Source organism: Aptenodytes patagonicus, chromosome 24 (genome assembly GCF_965638725.1).
Source record: "Aptenodytes patagonicus chromosome 24, bAptPat1.pri.cur, whole genome shotgun sequence".
NCBI classification, from domain to species: domain Eukaryota; kingdom Metazoa; phylum Chordata; class Aves; order Sphenisciformes; family Spheniscidae; genus Aptenodytes; species Aptenodytes patagonicus.
Genome location: NC_134972.1, coordinates 4,182,184 through 4,199,358, shown reverse-complemented (window position 1 = coordinate 4,199,358; position 17,175 = coordinate 4,182,184).

Genomic DNA, 17,175 nt, shown 5'->3' with positions numbered 1-17,175 from the left:
CTCACCCACCCTGCTGAGGGACTGTGTCAATACTGAAATAAGAGTGGGCAGAGGGAAGCATAGCCCCAACTCACTGCCACCCCCAAAAACCTTCAGAGAGCTGGCAACAGCGTACGAAGCCCTGCTCAGCACCCCCCTGCACTGTGCCCCAGCACCACCGGGCTCCAGGGCCAGGGCAGCAGCCTCCTCCCACCAGCTCCACACTGTTTTCAGTTTGTTAAGAAACAGCAAAGCACTTAGTCCTCATTACAGAGCCCTCAACTGCCAAATTCTTTCCTTTGACTATAAATCTGTTCCAGAGCTGTGAGAGACACGAATACCCACAGGCTGCAGGCTGCCGCTTTCCCCCTCACAGCCCACCACAGCAGGCAGGGAGGGAGCAGAGAGAGACCCCAGCGGGGATGGAAGTGGCCATGGACAGCGAGCCTGGGGGGGGCAAACCCAGCCCTTCCCTGGGGTGGCTTTGCACTGGGGTGCACAAGCCAGGGAGAGCTGGTGGCCAGGGACTGAGGGTCCCCTGTCCCACCTTGGTGGCACCCCACAGCACATGGTGACAAACCAGCTACACACACCCAAGCACAGAGGGCTGAGCCCCACTGCAGGCGAGCACAGCCCCCGGTGCAGCCCTGCACCCCAACTCCCCAGCAATGCAAGCTGCTGGCACAGCCCCAGCTCTGGGTGCTGCCCCTGCCCAAACACCCCTGCAGCTAGGACCCAGGACAAACCCCCCACTACACATGAGCATGCCAGAGGTCCCTAAGAAAGCTCAGCGACTGGAGTCAATTGTGGTCAGGTGGTTGTTATTATCAGTAGTTTTCATCGTAATTCAGAACGGCTGCCACTTGCCAAGCGCTTTCTGCAGCAGCCCGTTATTAATGGCACGTTGAAACGCAGCCGAGCTTTGCTTTTGCTGTCAGACAAGTACTTTTGCTGTCAACTGCTCCTCGCAGCCTGACAAAACTTTGGGTTTCTCCCGTAGATGGTCGGTGCTCCCAGAGCCCCCAGGGCCAAGCCGCTGCCATGCATGGGACGAGCCAGGGCATCTGCCAGCGGGATTCCCTGCGCCCAGCAGTGCAAAACCCCCCGGGGCTGCCCTGCCAGCAGCCCCCAGCATGGGCAAAGTGCTGAAGTTGGTGACGGCCTCTTGGAGTGGCCATAAGGAGCGAGACGGGGCTCATCTGAGCCCGTATCCCATCTGCCCCTATGGCCTGGCCAGACGCCTCAGAGAAAAGTCAAGTGATCCTGGAATTACAGAATAATCTGCCATAATAATCCATCCTGACCCCCGTTAGCCAGAGGCTGGTGTACACTGTGCAGCAGGATGCTCCTCCCTAGTTATTTTTCTGCAGTTCCTTGGGCAGCCCCTTGAGAAGTCCCATCGGGAAGGGGATGCTGGCCGGGGAAGGATGGGCTGGCCAGGGTGACGGGGACCAGCCCTGTGGGTGGCCCGGGGTGCCCTGCGAGGAGGAGATGCTGTGATCTGCGCAGATGGATGCATTACACAACACGGGAATGCTGGCTTTAGCTCTGACACCACTGTGCTCAGAGTCAATAAAAACTCCTATAAAATAAAAGCTTTTTGTGCAAATGCAGTGGGTCACCCTGTTCTCTCTCTTTCCTCCTGCTCTGTCCCATGCATTCCCACAGGATCACTAAAATCTCTGCTGCCATTACAGCTCCATCGCCAGCACTGCTGAGATGCAGCACCCTGCCTGCGCACCCTCTCCCTGCCCGTCCTCCCTCTCCCTGCCCGCACTCCCTCTCCCTTCCTGCCCCTCTCCTTCCCAGCCTCCATCCCTGCCCAGGGCCATGGCAACGGCCATGACGTCTCCCGCACCTCGAGGGTGATTTGATTACGTGGGCTGAGCATGAGAAAGTTCCTGTTGGAGCAGAAATGGATCTAATTATTGACGATAACTGCGGCACAGGCTCAGCAGAGGAGCAAGGTGCTGGCGAGGTGGGGGTGTGCTGGGCAGGAGTGTGCTCAGCAATGCCTAAGAGCTCTGCTCTGAGTGCAAGGTCAAGGACAGAGCTGAGGCTGCTTGAACTGCGTGCAAGAGAGGACCAGACTCCAAACCTCTCTTCCTCCCTGCTCCCTGCCCGGCTGCTGATGCTCTCCAGGAGGATCCGGAGCGGTGGTCCAGAGCTCCCGGTCCTCCCGTGCCCTGTCCTGTGCCCGGGCATCATCATGTGTCGCAAGGGAGGGCAGAGCTGCCGGGATAAAAATCCAAACAGGCCCCAGCTTTCAACCAAGCAGCTGGCATTGGTGCTCTGTAATCGTTTTCGCAGGAGGCAAATCACGGTAGGAAACGTCCCCCTGACGGTCCTGGTGCTGGCTCGCGGCAGTGGAGGTGGGCAGACCCAAAACCCTCCGCTGCAGCCCTGCCGGGGAGGGAATACGCTCGGAGGCACAGGGAAGCGCTGGAGCTCTGCCTCCCTGACCATGATCCAGAAGTGGGCACGGAAGGGAAAAATTCGGCATCCTCAGGGCTGCGCCTCCTCCACTCCCGCGCTCCGTGGCGAGGTGAGTGTGGCGCACAGCACCCCGTGTCCCTGCTCTGGAGCAGCGGGACGTAGCCGGCACGGAGGGTGGCCATGCCGCTGGGGAGGACGAGCCCCCCACACCGCAGCTCCTTTTTCAAAGAGCCTCGGGTGACGATTTTCACTCCCTTCTTCCTCCAATTTCAATGAAACTGCAATTTTTATGCAGAAAAAAAAACTTGGAAAAACAATCTTTTGGCATGTTTTTGAGGCAAAAATCCCCTTTTTCTTGGAAAACAGGCCAAAGCCTAGCCCATATTCGCTTGGAAATGGGCCTTGTTCTATTTGAAAAACAGCCCAATTTTTCAATGGAAAACTGGAAAATAGACCCAGGTTGGCTCTAGGAGCATGTGCGCGTTGCAGCAAAACTTTCCATGAAAATGACCTGGAGACTGCAACAGAGCAAAAACCCTCGAAAGTGGAATTTCATCTGCCCAGCCCAGCGCCGGTGGGACCGTCCCGGCAGGGATGCTGTGCCACCCGCGGCCAGAGCCGCCTCCCCAGCCTGCTCCGAGCACGTCGCTGCTGCCGCTGCTGCGGACTTGAGGAAAGGCAGGTCCCCTCAGCCCATGGCTGGTTTTTTTCCAGCCTAATATGAGAAATGAACTCCCCCACAAAATTTGCCCTGCTAATGTGATTCTGGCATGGCATGTTGCCCGATAGGATTTCTATTAAAATGTGATTTCCTCCTGCTTACAATTTCATTATCTGAGGCATTTGTGTAGAACATCGACCACACAGGTAATATATGGGTAGGGGAGCTAAATTAGAGAGCATGTATGTTTTTTAATGGAGGGTTGCAAGTAGACGTGAAATAATCAAGGCTGGATACAACTGCCATCATTTACTGGTGCCTGACATGGTGAAATACTTCATCGAGGGGTTATTGCCATTTAACACATCTTTCACTTCTTCCATCTTTCCTGAATAAAGTGCCCATCCGTCCCATCCGTCTTCAGGCAGGATCTGTCAGCGCTGCTCCCTGCTCCGCCTGCCAGCAGCGGCATGATGCTGATGTATGCCGCAATCGCCCGTGCCCAGCAGGAAGCATATTTCTCTTTTATTTATCAGCACTCGAGGTGTTCCATGTAAATTCAAAGACAAGGACGTACCAGCGAGGAGAAAACAGTCTTGTTCATCCCGTGCCCCATCCATCTCCCCCAGACCTCTCCAGACTGTAAATTCATTTTGCCTCCCACCTCCCTGTCTGCAGACACCTTGCGTGGGACTGCGGCGAGGGACGGCTTTGCTGTAACTCAAACCCCTCCCAGCCGCCTTAAACTAATCTGAGACAAGCTACCAAACTCAAAGGGCATGCTGAATCGCCACTTTCCTGGGCAAGCAGCTGGGAGTAAGGGAAAAGGCATTCTTGGCCCCTTCCAGCAGCCTGAAGGCTCCATGGGGCTGGGGGTGCCGGGGGGCAGCAAGGCGGCAGCCCCTGGCTCTGGTCGTGGGTAGACGATGCTCAGCCCGGCGCTGCCACTTAGCATTCCCCCAGCGTCTGAGGAATAAACACCGCTTTGTTTTAGGCCCCCTCGCTGCACAGGCAAGAAGCACTTAGGGGCTTTCATAAACTCATCTGCATAATAATGCTGGAAAATTCTTATCTCAAGTGATCGGAGTGTCAAAACCTGCAATCCATCTGTAAATTATGGGGAGGAAGTGCTGTGGAGAAAATGACACTGGTGCAGTGGAGAGACCAGGGCTGATTTTGGAGCTGCTCTCATGCCACACGATTTTAAGCAAATGTCTGAGCAAGAGGGGGGCGAGGGGGGGAGCGAGGAGGAAATTTTGGGTGCCCAGGGCGGTGGGAGAGGCCGGGCTGCACTGCCAGGCAGGATGCGTGTGGCTGCCTGAGCCTCATCCCAAGGACCATGAGGAAATCTGCGTCTGCTGGGGGATTCGCGAGGTGCCCACGGCTCCCTCGGTGGCAAGCACCAGCATCACCAGAACGCCCCAAAGCCCCATGCCGGGATGGGGCCGTGGTACCGCCTGTGCACCCACTCTCACCGCGGCCAGGGGACTCAGGACCACCCCACCCCGCTGCCGGCCTGTGGGAATAGGGGCCACATACCAGATGGGTGATTGCTAGGGAAGTTCTGATTTACAAGCAGCAAAACCTGCTAACACCGTCACTCTCCGTTGAGGGAGACGTGTTTTCTCTGGCGTGCTGTAGGAACAGGGGCTGCTTTCAGCTGGAAGCCTTCCTGAGCTCCCAGCCCTCTGGGTGTGAGAGCCTGGGAGGTGATAACTTATGCAAACACACACGCTATTACCCGGCCAGCTGAATTTAGCATAAATCAAGAACTCTGGCTTTGCAAGAAAAACAAAGACGGTGAAATGAGGCAGGGCAAATGGAACAAAAGCCCTTTCCTAACTTAGATGATAACACAGATAGGGAGACAGGCAGCATTACACAGCCTGCAGCAAGCGCACAAACCCTCCGAGGGACGGGGCTTGCCAGGAGCGGGGGCACCCAGCAGCACTCTCCCCGCGGCTCCCGGCAGCTCCTGCAGCCCTTCCCCGTGGCGTCATGGTGGGCAGCTGGGAGGAAGGAGAAGCTTTGCTCAGCTTCCTCCTCCATCTCCTGCAACATTGGGCACCCTCTCGTGGGGAGGGTCGGGAAGGAGTGTGCTGCCAGCGCCCACCTCAGAGGATGCTTCCTGAGCCTGGGGAGGAGGAATGCAGGCCAGACACCTGTAAAACTCTCCCTAGAGCCACAGGGCCCGAAAGGGAGCTTATATAAAAGAAAAATGGGTCTCAGCAAGGTGCATAATTCATTTGTGAGCTCAGCAGGTGCTGAGAGCCGTGCCCGCAGTGCGGAGCGTGATGGATGTAGGTGGCGGCAGGGCAGCTGCCGCGAGCGCCAAGCTCTTTTCAGCCTGAGAGCATTGCTTTGCGGGGGAGACACGGCCCGGGGCGAGTGATGGTTTCAGGGTGGAGAGCAGGGGGGAAAGAGCCGCTGCTGGAGCCTGGAAAGAGCAGGGAAGAGGAGGAAATCACACCTGGCTTCGGCTGCTAACCCGCTCCTTGGAGCCAAGGCAAGAGCAAACCCAGAGCTTACCCCGCAGCCAGACCTTGCAGCAGCCTGCTGTAAAACCGGGGGTGCCCTGGCCCAGGCTGCTCACCTGCTTTTTCCTGAATGACTCTGGCCACAAATGCAGATGGCATTGATGATGCCGATAGTCCAAACTCCCTCCTCGGGCCAGGGATCGCAGGGAGCTTTGCTGTGTGCGTGGACTGTCACTGTGCCTGCAAGCCAGGTGCGAGCTTGGGCAGAGCACGGTCTTGCCCAGAGCTGGACTGCAAACAGCAGCAGCAGGGCTCAGGGGGGTGATGCTGGGGGCAGCAAAGCCAGGCTGGGGGCAGCACCCCATCCACAAACGGGGCCGCTGGCAGGGGAGGCATGTCCTCCAGCACGGCTCCTGACGGGCTTCACACCCTGGCATGGGAGACGCTGGAGTCTGAGATCACGTTCATCAGTCGAAGAGCCACTGAGAGAAGCCAGGAGTTCAGCTGGCACATCTTTAAATCATTGTTTATCCTGCCTACAAGGAGTTTAAAAGTTACTGACTGCAAGGTCCTCCCGGAGCCCACAGACCACGCCAGGGTACTCCAGCCTGGGACATCAAGTACCACAGGATTGGGAAGTCGGCTGCTCAGAACTCAAAACAAAACCACGTGTGTCCCACCCCCAGCTCCTCGAAACTTCCTGTTCCTCCCCTAATGCAAGAAAAACATGGACAGGCATGAAAGGAAAGGGGCTGCTGACACCAGCAGATTTGTGACTGCCGTTGTGAGCTAAGCAGACGCTCTGGCTGTCCTAAACGGTCCCGTTCCCAGGAAGATGCTTGGCGTGTAGCACAATAAAACATGACCTTTTTTCTGCCAAGTTACATCAGGATTTACAAGGCATTTCCAAGATGGAAAAAATCAGGAATTATTGTGGATGCGCATTAATTTCAACTCCATGCATGAAAATTGTTCAGCAGGAGCAGAGCGGGTCCCCTGCGCTCGCCGTGCCGCAGCCGAGCACCAGAGGCGGCAGTGCGGGAGGATGCGTTTCCTGGAGGGTAAAAGGGGAGGTGGGAGGTGGAAACCCAGGGCGCTTGGGTTCCTGTCCCGGCTCGGGGCTAATTTGCTGACCCACCTTGCGCTCGTAGCTTGCTTTGCTTTCTGTGCCCCCTGGAAGCCACCCCTGCCCCCAGCTCCCGAGAGGCTTTTTATTTTTGGCGAAGAGCCTTATGAGAGAAGGAAGCAGCTCGCATGGAAAAGGACTGCTTTGGTCAGCGCAGTGCAGAGCCCCTTGCACTGAGCAGGTGGCAGTGGCAGCAGCGTGCCCGGAGCACCGCTGGGGGGGCTTGCTGGATGCGGCCCCTCTCCCCCCGCCACCCGCTGGAGCCTCCGGTGCACTCGGGCAGGAGCCGCTGCCGGCACACGGGCAGCACCGTGCCTGCAGAGCTGTCCCTCAGCCGTCGGGGCTGCGGGAGCCTCTACAGAGAGCAAAGCAGGAGGGGGAGATCAAGCATGCAGCTATTGATTTATTCCAGTTATTTTAACAGATTACTGGAAAGAATAAAGAAGGAAACCTGGCATTGCTTGGCTCAGCCAGCAGCGCATTTCCTTCTAATAGCTCTGTCGCTGCCTGCGCGATTGCTCCCTGCGGACCTGTTAAGTGAAGAAGTCCCTTGCTGATGGCAGCAGTTGGCCTCTCCACGCGTGCTGTCAGGGCTGGGGGCCGGGGAGGTATTTCTATTCTTAGCCGGCTTCTGCACCCTCTCACAGCATCCAGTCAGTGTTTGCCTGATTTTTTCCTCCACCCCTGGCTGGTTTTTGACAGACATTTTGTTGTCTGTTGGAGAAGCTCGAGGTGGGGTTTCTAGGCAAGGCAATTCTCCTGCAGCAAAATCCAAAATGTTCTGGCAGCGGGGGCAAGGCAGTAGATGCCGGTGAGAAGTGACACCTGAGCCTGGACCAGCCCTGCAGATGCTCATGTCCCCTCCCAGCGCCCGGGGATGTGAAAGATGCTCTTTCCCCCCAGGGGAGCAGAGAAGCTCCTGCAGAGCAGAGGCTGCGTGTCGGGGCACTGAGGATGAGCACCCTGGGGCCGCAGAGCCCGGCCGGGTGGCAGCTGAATGCCAGGGACGAGCACCCGCTGGGACAAGCCATATGCCGGTGCGGCATTTGCAGCCCTCCCAGCAGAGCACAGACACCTTTTGTCGCCTTTCCGTCCTACTACATATTTATCAGCCTGATTTGCATGTCCCTTTGCATAAGCTGCTGGGCCGATCGCTGTGAAGTGTCTCTCTTGAAGACAATCTGAAGTATTCATCTAAATAACTCTGCCGGCATTTTGACTTCCTGGGACAGAGCCTTTGTTTTATGCTATTGCCAGCAAATTCCTGGTCAGATGGGCTCAGGTTTCCAGCGCGCCATTAGCACACAGCCGTTCCCATCGAGAGCTGTGGAGAATTTCCCCGTTTCCTTCCAACTCTGAACAGCAGCAGCCCGAATTGTACTGGGAAACCTGCTCCTTATTTAGGTGCCCCAACACAGTCAAGACAAAAATCTTGCTTAAAAATGTGCTAGCAGGGTGCGCAGCATTATTTCTGTTGACATTACTCACCCAGGCAGTTTAACTAGAAGGCTCCTTTCCCACTTCTTACAGCTCCATTGAGTGAGAGGAAATAGGGTCGTTATGCTTTTGATTTCAGACCCTAATTAGGCCTCAGCAAAGGAAATAGTGCTACTGAGGTAATGCGCTCGGTGCTCACCAAAGGGTCCCAGCATCGCTCCGAGCTTTGACAGGGTTCAGCCGTGCACAAGGTCCCTGCTCAGTGCTCCCGACCCACAATAGCCCCATTGAGGGCTTCCAGCGGGGATGCAGGAAAGAACCGTGTCAGTGCAACCTGGCACATGGGTAGAATAGACATCAGGGTGATGGCTTGTACATGAAAAACACTCAAGCAGCGCGAGGCAACCGGGCATCGCCTGGCACGAAGGAAGCCGAGGGGCCAAGGCATCACGGACATGCTGCGTCCCTACCTGGGATGTGTCGAAAAGGCTGGGCACTTCATTCAGAAAATCACGTTTCACCGCTGAATAGCTTCCCCCAAAAGAGCCATCTGTCCTCTTGTGTTGTCTTTAAAAATTGCCCCATCATCATGGAAAAAGCCCTTTAGCACGTTAGAGAAAAGGGGTCCGAATTCATACCAGTATAACCCAAACCTCACGGAGGATGTAATGCCCAGTCTGCTGCCATTGCCTATTCCATTGCTGCAATTCACAGCCAGCAGCTTATTTAAGATTCAAATAAAGACTTGGATTTTTTAAATAAAAAACTTATTTAAAGATGTGTGCATTGAAATGTATATGAGGATGTGCACACGTGAACATGCACGTCTGGGTATCTGTGTCCTGCAGGAGAGCGAAGGGAGCTTGGCCTTTCTCCAGCAGAAAATGTTGGTCTAAAAAAGTAAGAAGAAAAGTATAGAAGTCCTAAACTTCCCATTTCTTGGTGAGAAGCAGCAGATTTCTGTATCGCATTCCCAAAATCACCTGCCACAGCACTGGCTGGGGAGAGTCCTGTGGGGCCAGGACCAGGCAGTGTGGGACCCCAGGGACGGGGACACCAGGCCAGGGCGATTGATTTAACAATTTTGGAAGAGCAAAAACCCCCCACAGCAGCAATCTAGTAAGACGTTTCTGCAAATACATCTCTGTCCATTAGGCCAGCGTGCGGGTCCTCGCCTGCTCGACGGGTCGGCTGCCTGGCGTGGTGGCTGAGCGCTCCAGCCTGGATCGATGCTCCCCGGCTTTATAAACACACTAATCACCCTCATTTATAGGCAGCATGTCTTGGCAGCACCTGGAGGCCTCCTGCGTTTGTTCTGAGAGGAGGGTTTAAACCTTTCCTGCTTTTCAGTAATTCTGGTTTGGAAAAACCCGTGGCTGCCAGCTGCCCCCAGCCCCTTCCCTGCCGCTCCCGAGGTTTGTCGTGACGGATTGCCCGCCGGCGGGGCTGGGGGAGGCAAAGGGCTGCCGGTTCCCGGGGACGGGGTTCTGGGGGCCCCCGGATTTCTGGCGTCAGGACTATCTCCAGCCCCACGGCTGAGGCAGCAGCTCTAAAGTACAAGCAATATTTGTGCTGTAATTACACCCTTAATGAGTCCATCCTCTGCTTAGCAACTGCTCCCTGTTATCTGCAGGGGTATTTGATTATACAAGCAGCTCTGACTGCTCTGCAGCGTCCCGGGGCTGAGGGCAGGCTCAGAGCCACGTCTCAGGCAAGCCAGGAGGCTGAGGAATCCATCCCTGCCCATCCCAGGGACCTTCCTGTGCAGTGCAGGCAAGGGCTCTTCCAGCACCCAGCTAACTTCTCCCCACCGGGCAGAGGGAGCGGGAACAGCATCACCAGCACCGAGGCATCTCCACGGGGTGCAGTGGAGCATCTCCACGGGGTGCTGCATCTCTGCAGGGTGCTGCAGGGTGTCTCTGCAGGGTGCTGCGCGCAGCCTGATTAGTGCAGGCACCACCCTGCTCCACAGACTTGCAGAGCGCAGTCTGTTCAGCTAATCAAAAGGAGACGAAGTGCCAACTTGATTGCAGTGACTAAGTACCTTCATGGGCAGAAAATGCTAGGCACTGGAGAGCTCTTCAATCAAACCACGCAGAAGATGGCACAGCGAGAGCCAGCAGCCAGGAGCACTCGAGGTTTGCCTGGGGACCAGCGCACACTCGTGAGAGCGAAGATGATGAGGGGAGGAGGGACGAGGAGCAGTCCTGTCTCCATCCCTGGGTGTCAGGGCGCATGGGGGGTGCTGAGCACACCCTGGGGCTGCAGAAGACCCATCAGCCAGGCTCAGGCACACCGACCTTGTGGCTGCTTCTGGTCTTCAAATCTGTGAATCCACGGACTTGAAGTATTTTCAAAGAATTTTCTGTATTTAAAGAGAAAGATGCTCTTAAGTGCTTCCCTGGATGAGGGCCAGAGCGCTGAGTGCCTGCAGGACGGACCTGGGCTGGGGACTGCATGGCCTCATGCCTGCTTCTAGGAGAGGAATAGGCCCATGGATGCACCTTCTCCCAAGGACAAGTTCCTGGCTCCTGCCTGCAGGGCTCTCGGGGATCCTGCTCCTGCCTGCAAGGCTCTCGGCACCAGTGCATGAGATTCCTGTTGCAGAGGAGAGCTTTTTGCATCTCCTACATCTCCATCTCCTGTATGGCTTCCCGGGATAGTCCCTGGATGCTGAATGGCACCAGAGGGGCTGCAGGGACATGCCCAGCCTGATGCCCCGCGCCAGCCAGGAGCGTTCCTCGGGCTGACAGCATCTGTCAGGCAGCATAAAAAAGCCCGCGCAAAACTGTGAGTTTAACAGTTCATATTAACCTTTGCACTGTTAGCACCCGTTAAAAGGAAGCAATTAAACACTGTCAGGTCAGTTTATAGGCAGGTGTTGCTGACACAGACGCCTGTGCACCCAGAGCAGCGTACCACGGTGTGCAGCTGCCCAGCCAGCGCTGCACCCGCTGCAGAGAGGAGCTGCAGGACCCTCACCCGTGTGCTGCTGTGGGAGTGCAGACACCGTGATAACGAGCCGGAGCACTAACCCAGGCTGAAACTGCCGACATGCACGTTCACGTGCAGCCGGGCACCGTCAGAGGGGAGCCAGTGCCGGCAAGGACCTTTGGGTCCCCGTAAGCATTTCCCCAGGGAGCAAGGCTGGGGCGGGAGGTGCCGTGCCTGCCTTTGGCAGCGCTCGGCACAGACCCCCTTCCCATCACTCCCACTTTGCTGTGAAGCTCTTTTTGGCCTGCATGCTGTGGTGGCCCCACGGGACACCTGTGCTTGCACAGTGCAAGGTGGCTCCTATCCGGGGTGATGCTGGCTGCTCCACAGCTTTCTGGGTGCACTGGGGTGGACTTTTTTCCCAATTTTCTATGCTCTTTCCTTTGGGCTTTTCAAGAAATAGGCTTTTGCTGCCCCACAGCTGCCTCTTCCAGCCCACCACTACACCCTGCCCTGATCCCACAGCCTGAAACATGGGACCCCCCCCAGCACAGCGGTGGGAAGGGAGGAGAGGTGTGAGAAGCTGCTTTACTTGCATCTTGTAAATAATGCGTTAATTTGCACTTACAAGAGTCTGAAAACACAGCACACTGGTTTGTGTTACTGCTGGGGCTGCTGAACCGGCTGCTGCTCCCTCGGCGGCGGTTCCCGCGCAGCATCTCCCCCCTCCCTTGGGCTCCTTTCTCCCGCATACTGTGCTTTTCACTCTTAATTTCCTCTTTCCTATTTAATGAGTTGGTAAGTATCAGGGATGATGCCTGTCTCAGAGTGCCCTGTGCATTAGCGAGAGATGATCCCATTAGGAGCAGTCCAGTGAGCCTGGCTCGATGCATCCCATCCTATCCGGGGCTATCAGCCCGGGACAGTGCTGCCACCAGCACCGCAGAGATACGGGGTCCTGCGGGACAGCCCACCCCAGGCAGCCCTGCCTTCTCCCCAGGGGATGAAAGCTGTCCCGGGGCAGCGTGGGCAGCCCTACATCTGCTGAGCGTGCTGGGGTCCCTGTGTCAGCCCTTCCCTGGGACATGCACATCCCCTGCTCCGCAAAGCATCCGAGCAGCTCTGCCCGCAGGTGCGAAATGCTGTGCAAAACAGGGAAGGCTTCGCCGGGGGAGATGCAGAAGTTCTTGGAACCGTGGGTCATGCTCCAGGGAAAACACAGTGTTTTCAGCTGTCTGCTGGTAAGAGAGAAAGCAGAGAAGGGAAAACAGGTTCTGCTTTTGGAAACGGCGACCTTCTAGCCCAGAGATCAGGACACGTCAGCTCATCAGCGCCCATCTGCCAGAGACTCTGCGTGTACCGGAGGTGTCAGAGCGACAGATAGCGTAATTGCTAAATAATTCATCAGAAAAGGCCAAACAAAAGCAAGTGGTAAGAGCAGCCCAACAAAGTAAATATGCAAGCAGACCCCAGAGCCAGGGCTGCAGCGTGGTATCCACTTTGCAGTGAGCTCTCTGTTGGCAAGAGCTGCTTGGAAAACTCTGGGTGGCTTCGCTTCCAATAACGCGGCTGTTGATTTTCCCTCCGTCCCTCCAGCAACTTTTGTGACATCATTTTCCCCTTATATCCCTCTTTCGCATTTCTATTTCGGACCAGGGTGAGGAAGGAGAGCAGCAGGACCTCCTCTGGCACAGCTCACGCTCGCATTGCCTCCATGTAACCCCGGAGCACCCCGGGGAGAGGCTGAGCCAGCCCTGCCCGCAGCCCGGCTGCCGCGGGGCCCCGGCAGAGCCAGCTGGGTTGTCCCTTGGCACCCATCTTGCTCAGCATTTGGGGGAGCCAGACGCCCCCAGAGCAGTGACTGCACCCCGGGGCGGCTACTGCTTGCTGGAGCCAATCCTTCGGCTGCTTGTGCTAGCCTTGCTTGCCCGGGCAGCGGCTCCTCTCCACAGCCAAGTGAAGCTGTGTCTAGAAATTGCAGAGGGGTACGGCTGGCAGGTTCCTGGCACCCGTCCTGCAGGTTAAATCTGTCTCCAGCCACAAATTAGACATGTCTGTTGAGTTCATCTTAAATTACAGTGCAGAGTGGCCCTTGTAATTAGGAGCTTTGCTCTGAAAGCACATCCCTGCAATGAACGCCCTTGCACATGCTTCTTCCTCCTGGGAGTAAATCAAGGCAGAGGGGCCCCATCCTGCCGACGAAACCACGTGGAGGAGGGCTCCAGCCTCGGGCACCTGCGGGAGCTCGCCCCGAGGGGGGGGTGGCAGTCGCCCGGTGCAGGGTGGCAGCAGCAGGATGCGTGACGCTGCCCTGCACCTTGTGCCAGATTTCTGCCTAGTGCAGCCCGATTTCCATCTCTACAAGACTGGGACACAGGAGTGGCCAAACTGGGTTTTATCCCTAAACCCTCAGCTCCTCGCAGCGGGTCTGGCCATGCCGGGACTCCCCGGAGGAAGCACCGAGGTGTGCCACGCCAAGGGTGGCAGAGCCGGGGTCGCCCTCCTCCGTGCCATACAGCATGGTAGCAGCTGCACGGCACGTCCAGACCCCGCAGCCTCCCTTGGCTGCAGCGCCGCTGCCCGGGCAGCCGTGCCAGAAATGGGTTTGGCCATCTGCTTCCCGCTCCTGGAACTGTTGGGGTCCGGAGCCAAGTGGCTGCTTCCCAGGTGCCCAGGCAGCAGCAGCATCTGCAGGGACGGGCTTGGCACCACTGGAGCCTTTGTCCTAAGAGGGAAAAGGCAAAGCACCCAGATTTAAAAAAAAAACCTGTACAGGTGAACAGGGGCTGTTACCTATGCCCTAGTTGAGCGGGGCATGGCTGAAGGGTGGCAGGTTGTTCCGACAAAGAAACACCTGGGAAAGGGAGGCTGAGCAGCTGCTAACCCAGTGAAATGAAATTTAAGATGCTGAAAAATTATCCTGCCCATCAATCAGCTCTTCCTCAGCCTGCAGCCTCCACGCGGGGCCTCACCTCGTGGCTGCAGGCAGCAGCCTCCACCCCGCTCCCCGGCTCCACCGAGACCCTCCTGGTAGCAGCAACGGTGTGTGCACAGCCTTCGATAAATCTTGCTAATAAATGGCCTGTGAAAGCAGCACCCGATAAGCAGCAGCGAGTGCCCTCCTGGACGGACCCACGCCCCCATGCCACTTGCTTTGGGGGACTGCAGCCCCCCCCGAGCGCCGCACAGGGCCGGGGGCTGTGTGAGCCACCAAAACCATTGCTGGCCACTTCAGAGCCGCCGTGCCTCCCCGTGCAAGTGTTTGTGCAAAACCACAGTAACCAAAAGATAATTGCTGTGCTGTGCCATGCTGGGGGAAAGCAGTGACGCGGGTGCAGCGGCTCAGCATGGCAGGGCTGGGGGTGAAGCGGGGGTGCAGGTTGGGCTGGGCCGAGGGTCTGGTGTGGCAGGGTCTGGGGCCGTTCCGGTGGGTTGGCCATGCTGAGCACACCGGTGGCTCCCGGCACAGTGGGACGTGGAGTCTGCTGCAGGTACGGCAGAAGCAAGAGGGCACTGAGATTTTTTTCACACAGAGATGGCTTTTTTGTCAAAACAAAGCAGAACAGAAAATCTGCAGATTTTTTTACCGAAACCTCACATTCTCTCTTGCAGATAAAATTTCACTTTCTGGTTTGTTGTTTTTTAACCCGAATAACCTAAAACATTTCAGAAATGTGCTCCGTAGCCCAGCCCCAGATGCCTACCAGCATCTTCATCCCAGCAGCCCCGGCCCCAGACCGCTCCTCCCCACCGCTTCCCACCATGCTGGTGCGAGGGCACAGCAGGCATCGTGGCACCCGGACTCATCCTGCGCTCCGGATGCAACAGCGGTCTGCTGCAGCTGGAGAGAACAGGACACATCCCTGGGCAGTCCCCTCCTGCCCACCTAATATTTCTGTGGTCTTGCAATTGAGAGCAAAACTGTTCCCCTCTTCCTGCCGCCGCTGGTTTCGGCATTGCTGCCAGAGCCGCCGCTGGCTTTGGTGCAAGGCGTGCGCCAGCCAGGCTGGGAGGAACCGGGTGCCTGCACCGGGCAGGACATCTCTGCGGAGCCTGAGCCTGCTGCATCGCCCGCACAGTGCTGGGCACAGCAGGGGACACTGCCTGCAGTGCGGGGGGGTGCATTCGGGGTCCTTCTCACCCCCTCGGTGGCAATGCTATTCCTGGTCTAATTCCTACTCCCCGGCCAGCAAAGCATGAGTGCTGCAGCTCGGTAATAACGTTACTTCTCCTGAACGCCCCTGGTAATTGCATTGCAGCAGGAGCCTTGATCAAGCCCTGGAGGCTCAGACGGCTGCACGGTGCCTGCGTGGCCTGATGGGAGGGGTGGGCAGGGGGAAGAGGGGCCGGTCCCACACTGGGCACTCAGATTGTTCCTCCAGCCACCAGCGCCGCTGGTCCCCGCCCTCCCCAGGCCTGGGGGGCAGCCCCCATCCCTGCTTCTTTATACAATCTGGGGTCGAACCCCCCTGGGCAGCAGCCAGGTGCCTCCAGGCTTGTGACACCAGATGTAGAACTTGGGCCATTGTCCCTTTAGGACGTTTGTCACCTAAAAATACCACCTGTGTTTTCTTGCACACTGTTGCAGTTTGTAATTGGTGCATATAAATATATATACACAGAAACACAGCTGAGCAGGAGCGCTATTTAAAGCCCGGGCAAGGAGGAGGGCCAGCACCAAGCCAGTTTTTAGGAACGGGGCATAGGTGCAAGCCGAGGACACAGACCCAGCCCGGTGGCTGCGCTCCAGGGTCATGGACCCATTGCCTGGTAAAAATAGGAGCGTACGTAGGGGTTGGAGGAAGTTTAAATAAACACCGGAGGTGGCGCGGGGTGGAGCCGCCGTGTCCAGCTGTGCGGCACCTGCCCCGGCGAGGGGCAGAGCTGCGGGTAACCCCCTGCCCCAGCTCCCCTCCCCACTGCATCCTACGGGATCCCCCCCACGAGGGGCAGAGCTGCGGGTAACCCCCTGCCCCAGCTCCCCTCCCCACTGCATCCTACGGGATCCCCCCCACGAGGGGCAGAGCTGCGGGTAACCCCCTGCCCCAGCTCCCCTCCCCACTGCATCCTACGGGATCCCCCCCACGAGGGGCAGAGCTGCGGGTAACCCCCTGCATCCTACGGGATCCCCCCCACGAGGGGCAGAGCTGCGGGTAACCCCCTGCCCCAGCTCCCCTCCCAACTGCATCCTATGGGATCCTCCCCCTGCGGGGCACAGCTGCCCTGGTGCCGCTGCACCCCGAAGCCACAGGCAGATGGGGCTTGCACAGCACCGGCCCCAGGAACGTGTAGCGTTAGCAAATGCTGAATGCCAGGACTGGGGGTGCCCCGGCAGCACCTGCTCTGCCCTTACACCTGGGCACAAAGGCAGCCACTGTGCCGGGAACGCGACACCCCCGCCAGCTGAGCCCCGTCCTCCCTGGGGATTTGCGCAACAGAAACCCCAGCCCTGCCAAAGCCAACACAGGCTGCTGCCTCTGCGGGAAGAGGCAGAGTGGAGTTCAGAGCCTTTGCTCAGGCCCGAGCGCAAACCACCTCCTGCCAGCTCGGATGCCGTGGCTTTGGGGGTTTTTGCTTCCTCCCCACCATCGTTTGAGTCAGCCCTTTCTGCAGTGCACTGGGAGCAAAAGCCTCCGCAAGCACCTCCGCGCAAAGCCACCGAGTTTCCCTTCGGTCCCACCCCGGACCCCACGAGGTCCCGAGTGACCCTCGATGCTGCATCTGTAGTCGCTGCCCGTGAGTGGTCAGCGGGTGCCCCATCCCAAACAGGCTCCCCTGGCTGGCAGAGGCAGCGATGGGGGGACGGGGAGCTGTTGGCCCCCAGCCAGCAGAACATCTGGGCAAATGAGGAGCGGTGCTAACGAGTGCTGCAGCCTGGGTCCTGCGCACTGGGGCTGTGGGAGAGGGCAGGGTCGGACGAGCGCTGCTTTTTGGCTGTGGTGCTCCACGTGCCATGCAGCGCCAGGCTGTGGGGGCCGGACCTACAGTCCTTCTCGGGGCTGCAAACCGAGGAGTATTGCGCTCGCCACGAGCCCACGCTGCTGCCTGCTCTGAACTTCACACTACCGCTGAGCTGCATAGATGGGGGGACAGACAGCCTCACCTTTGCAGCCAAGGAATCAAAC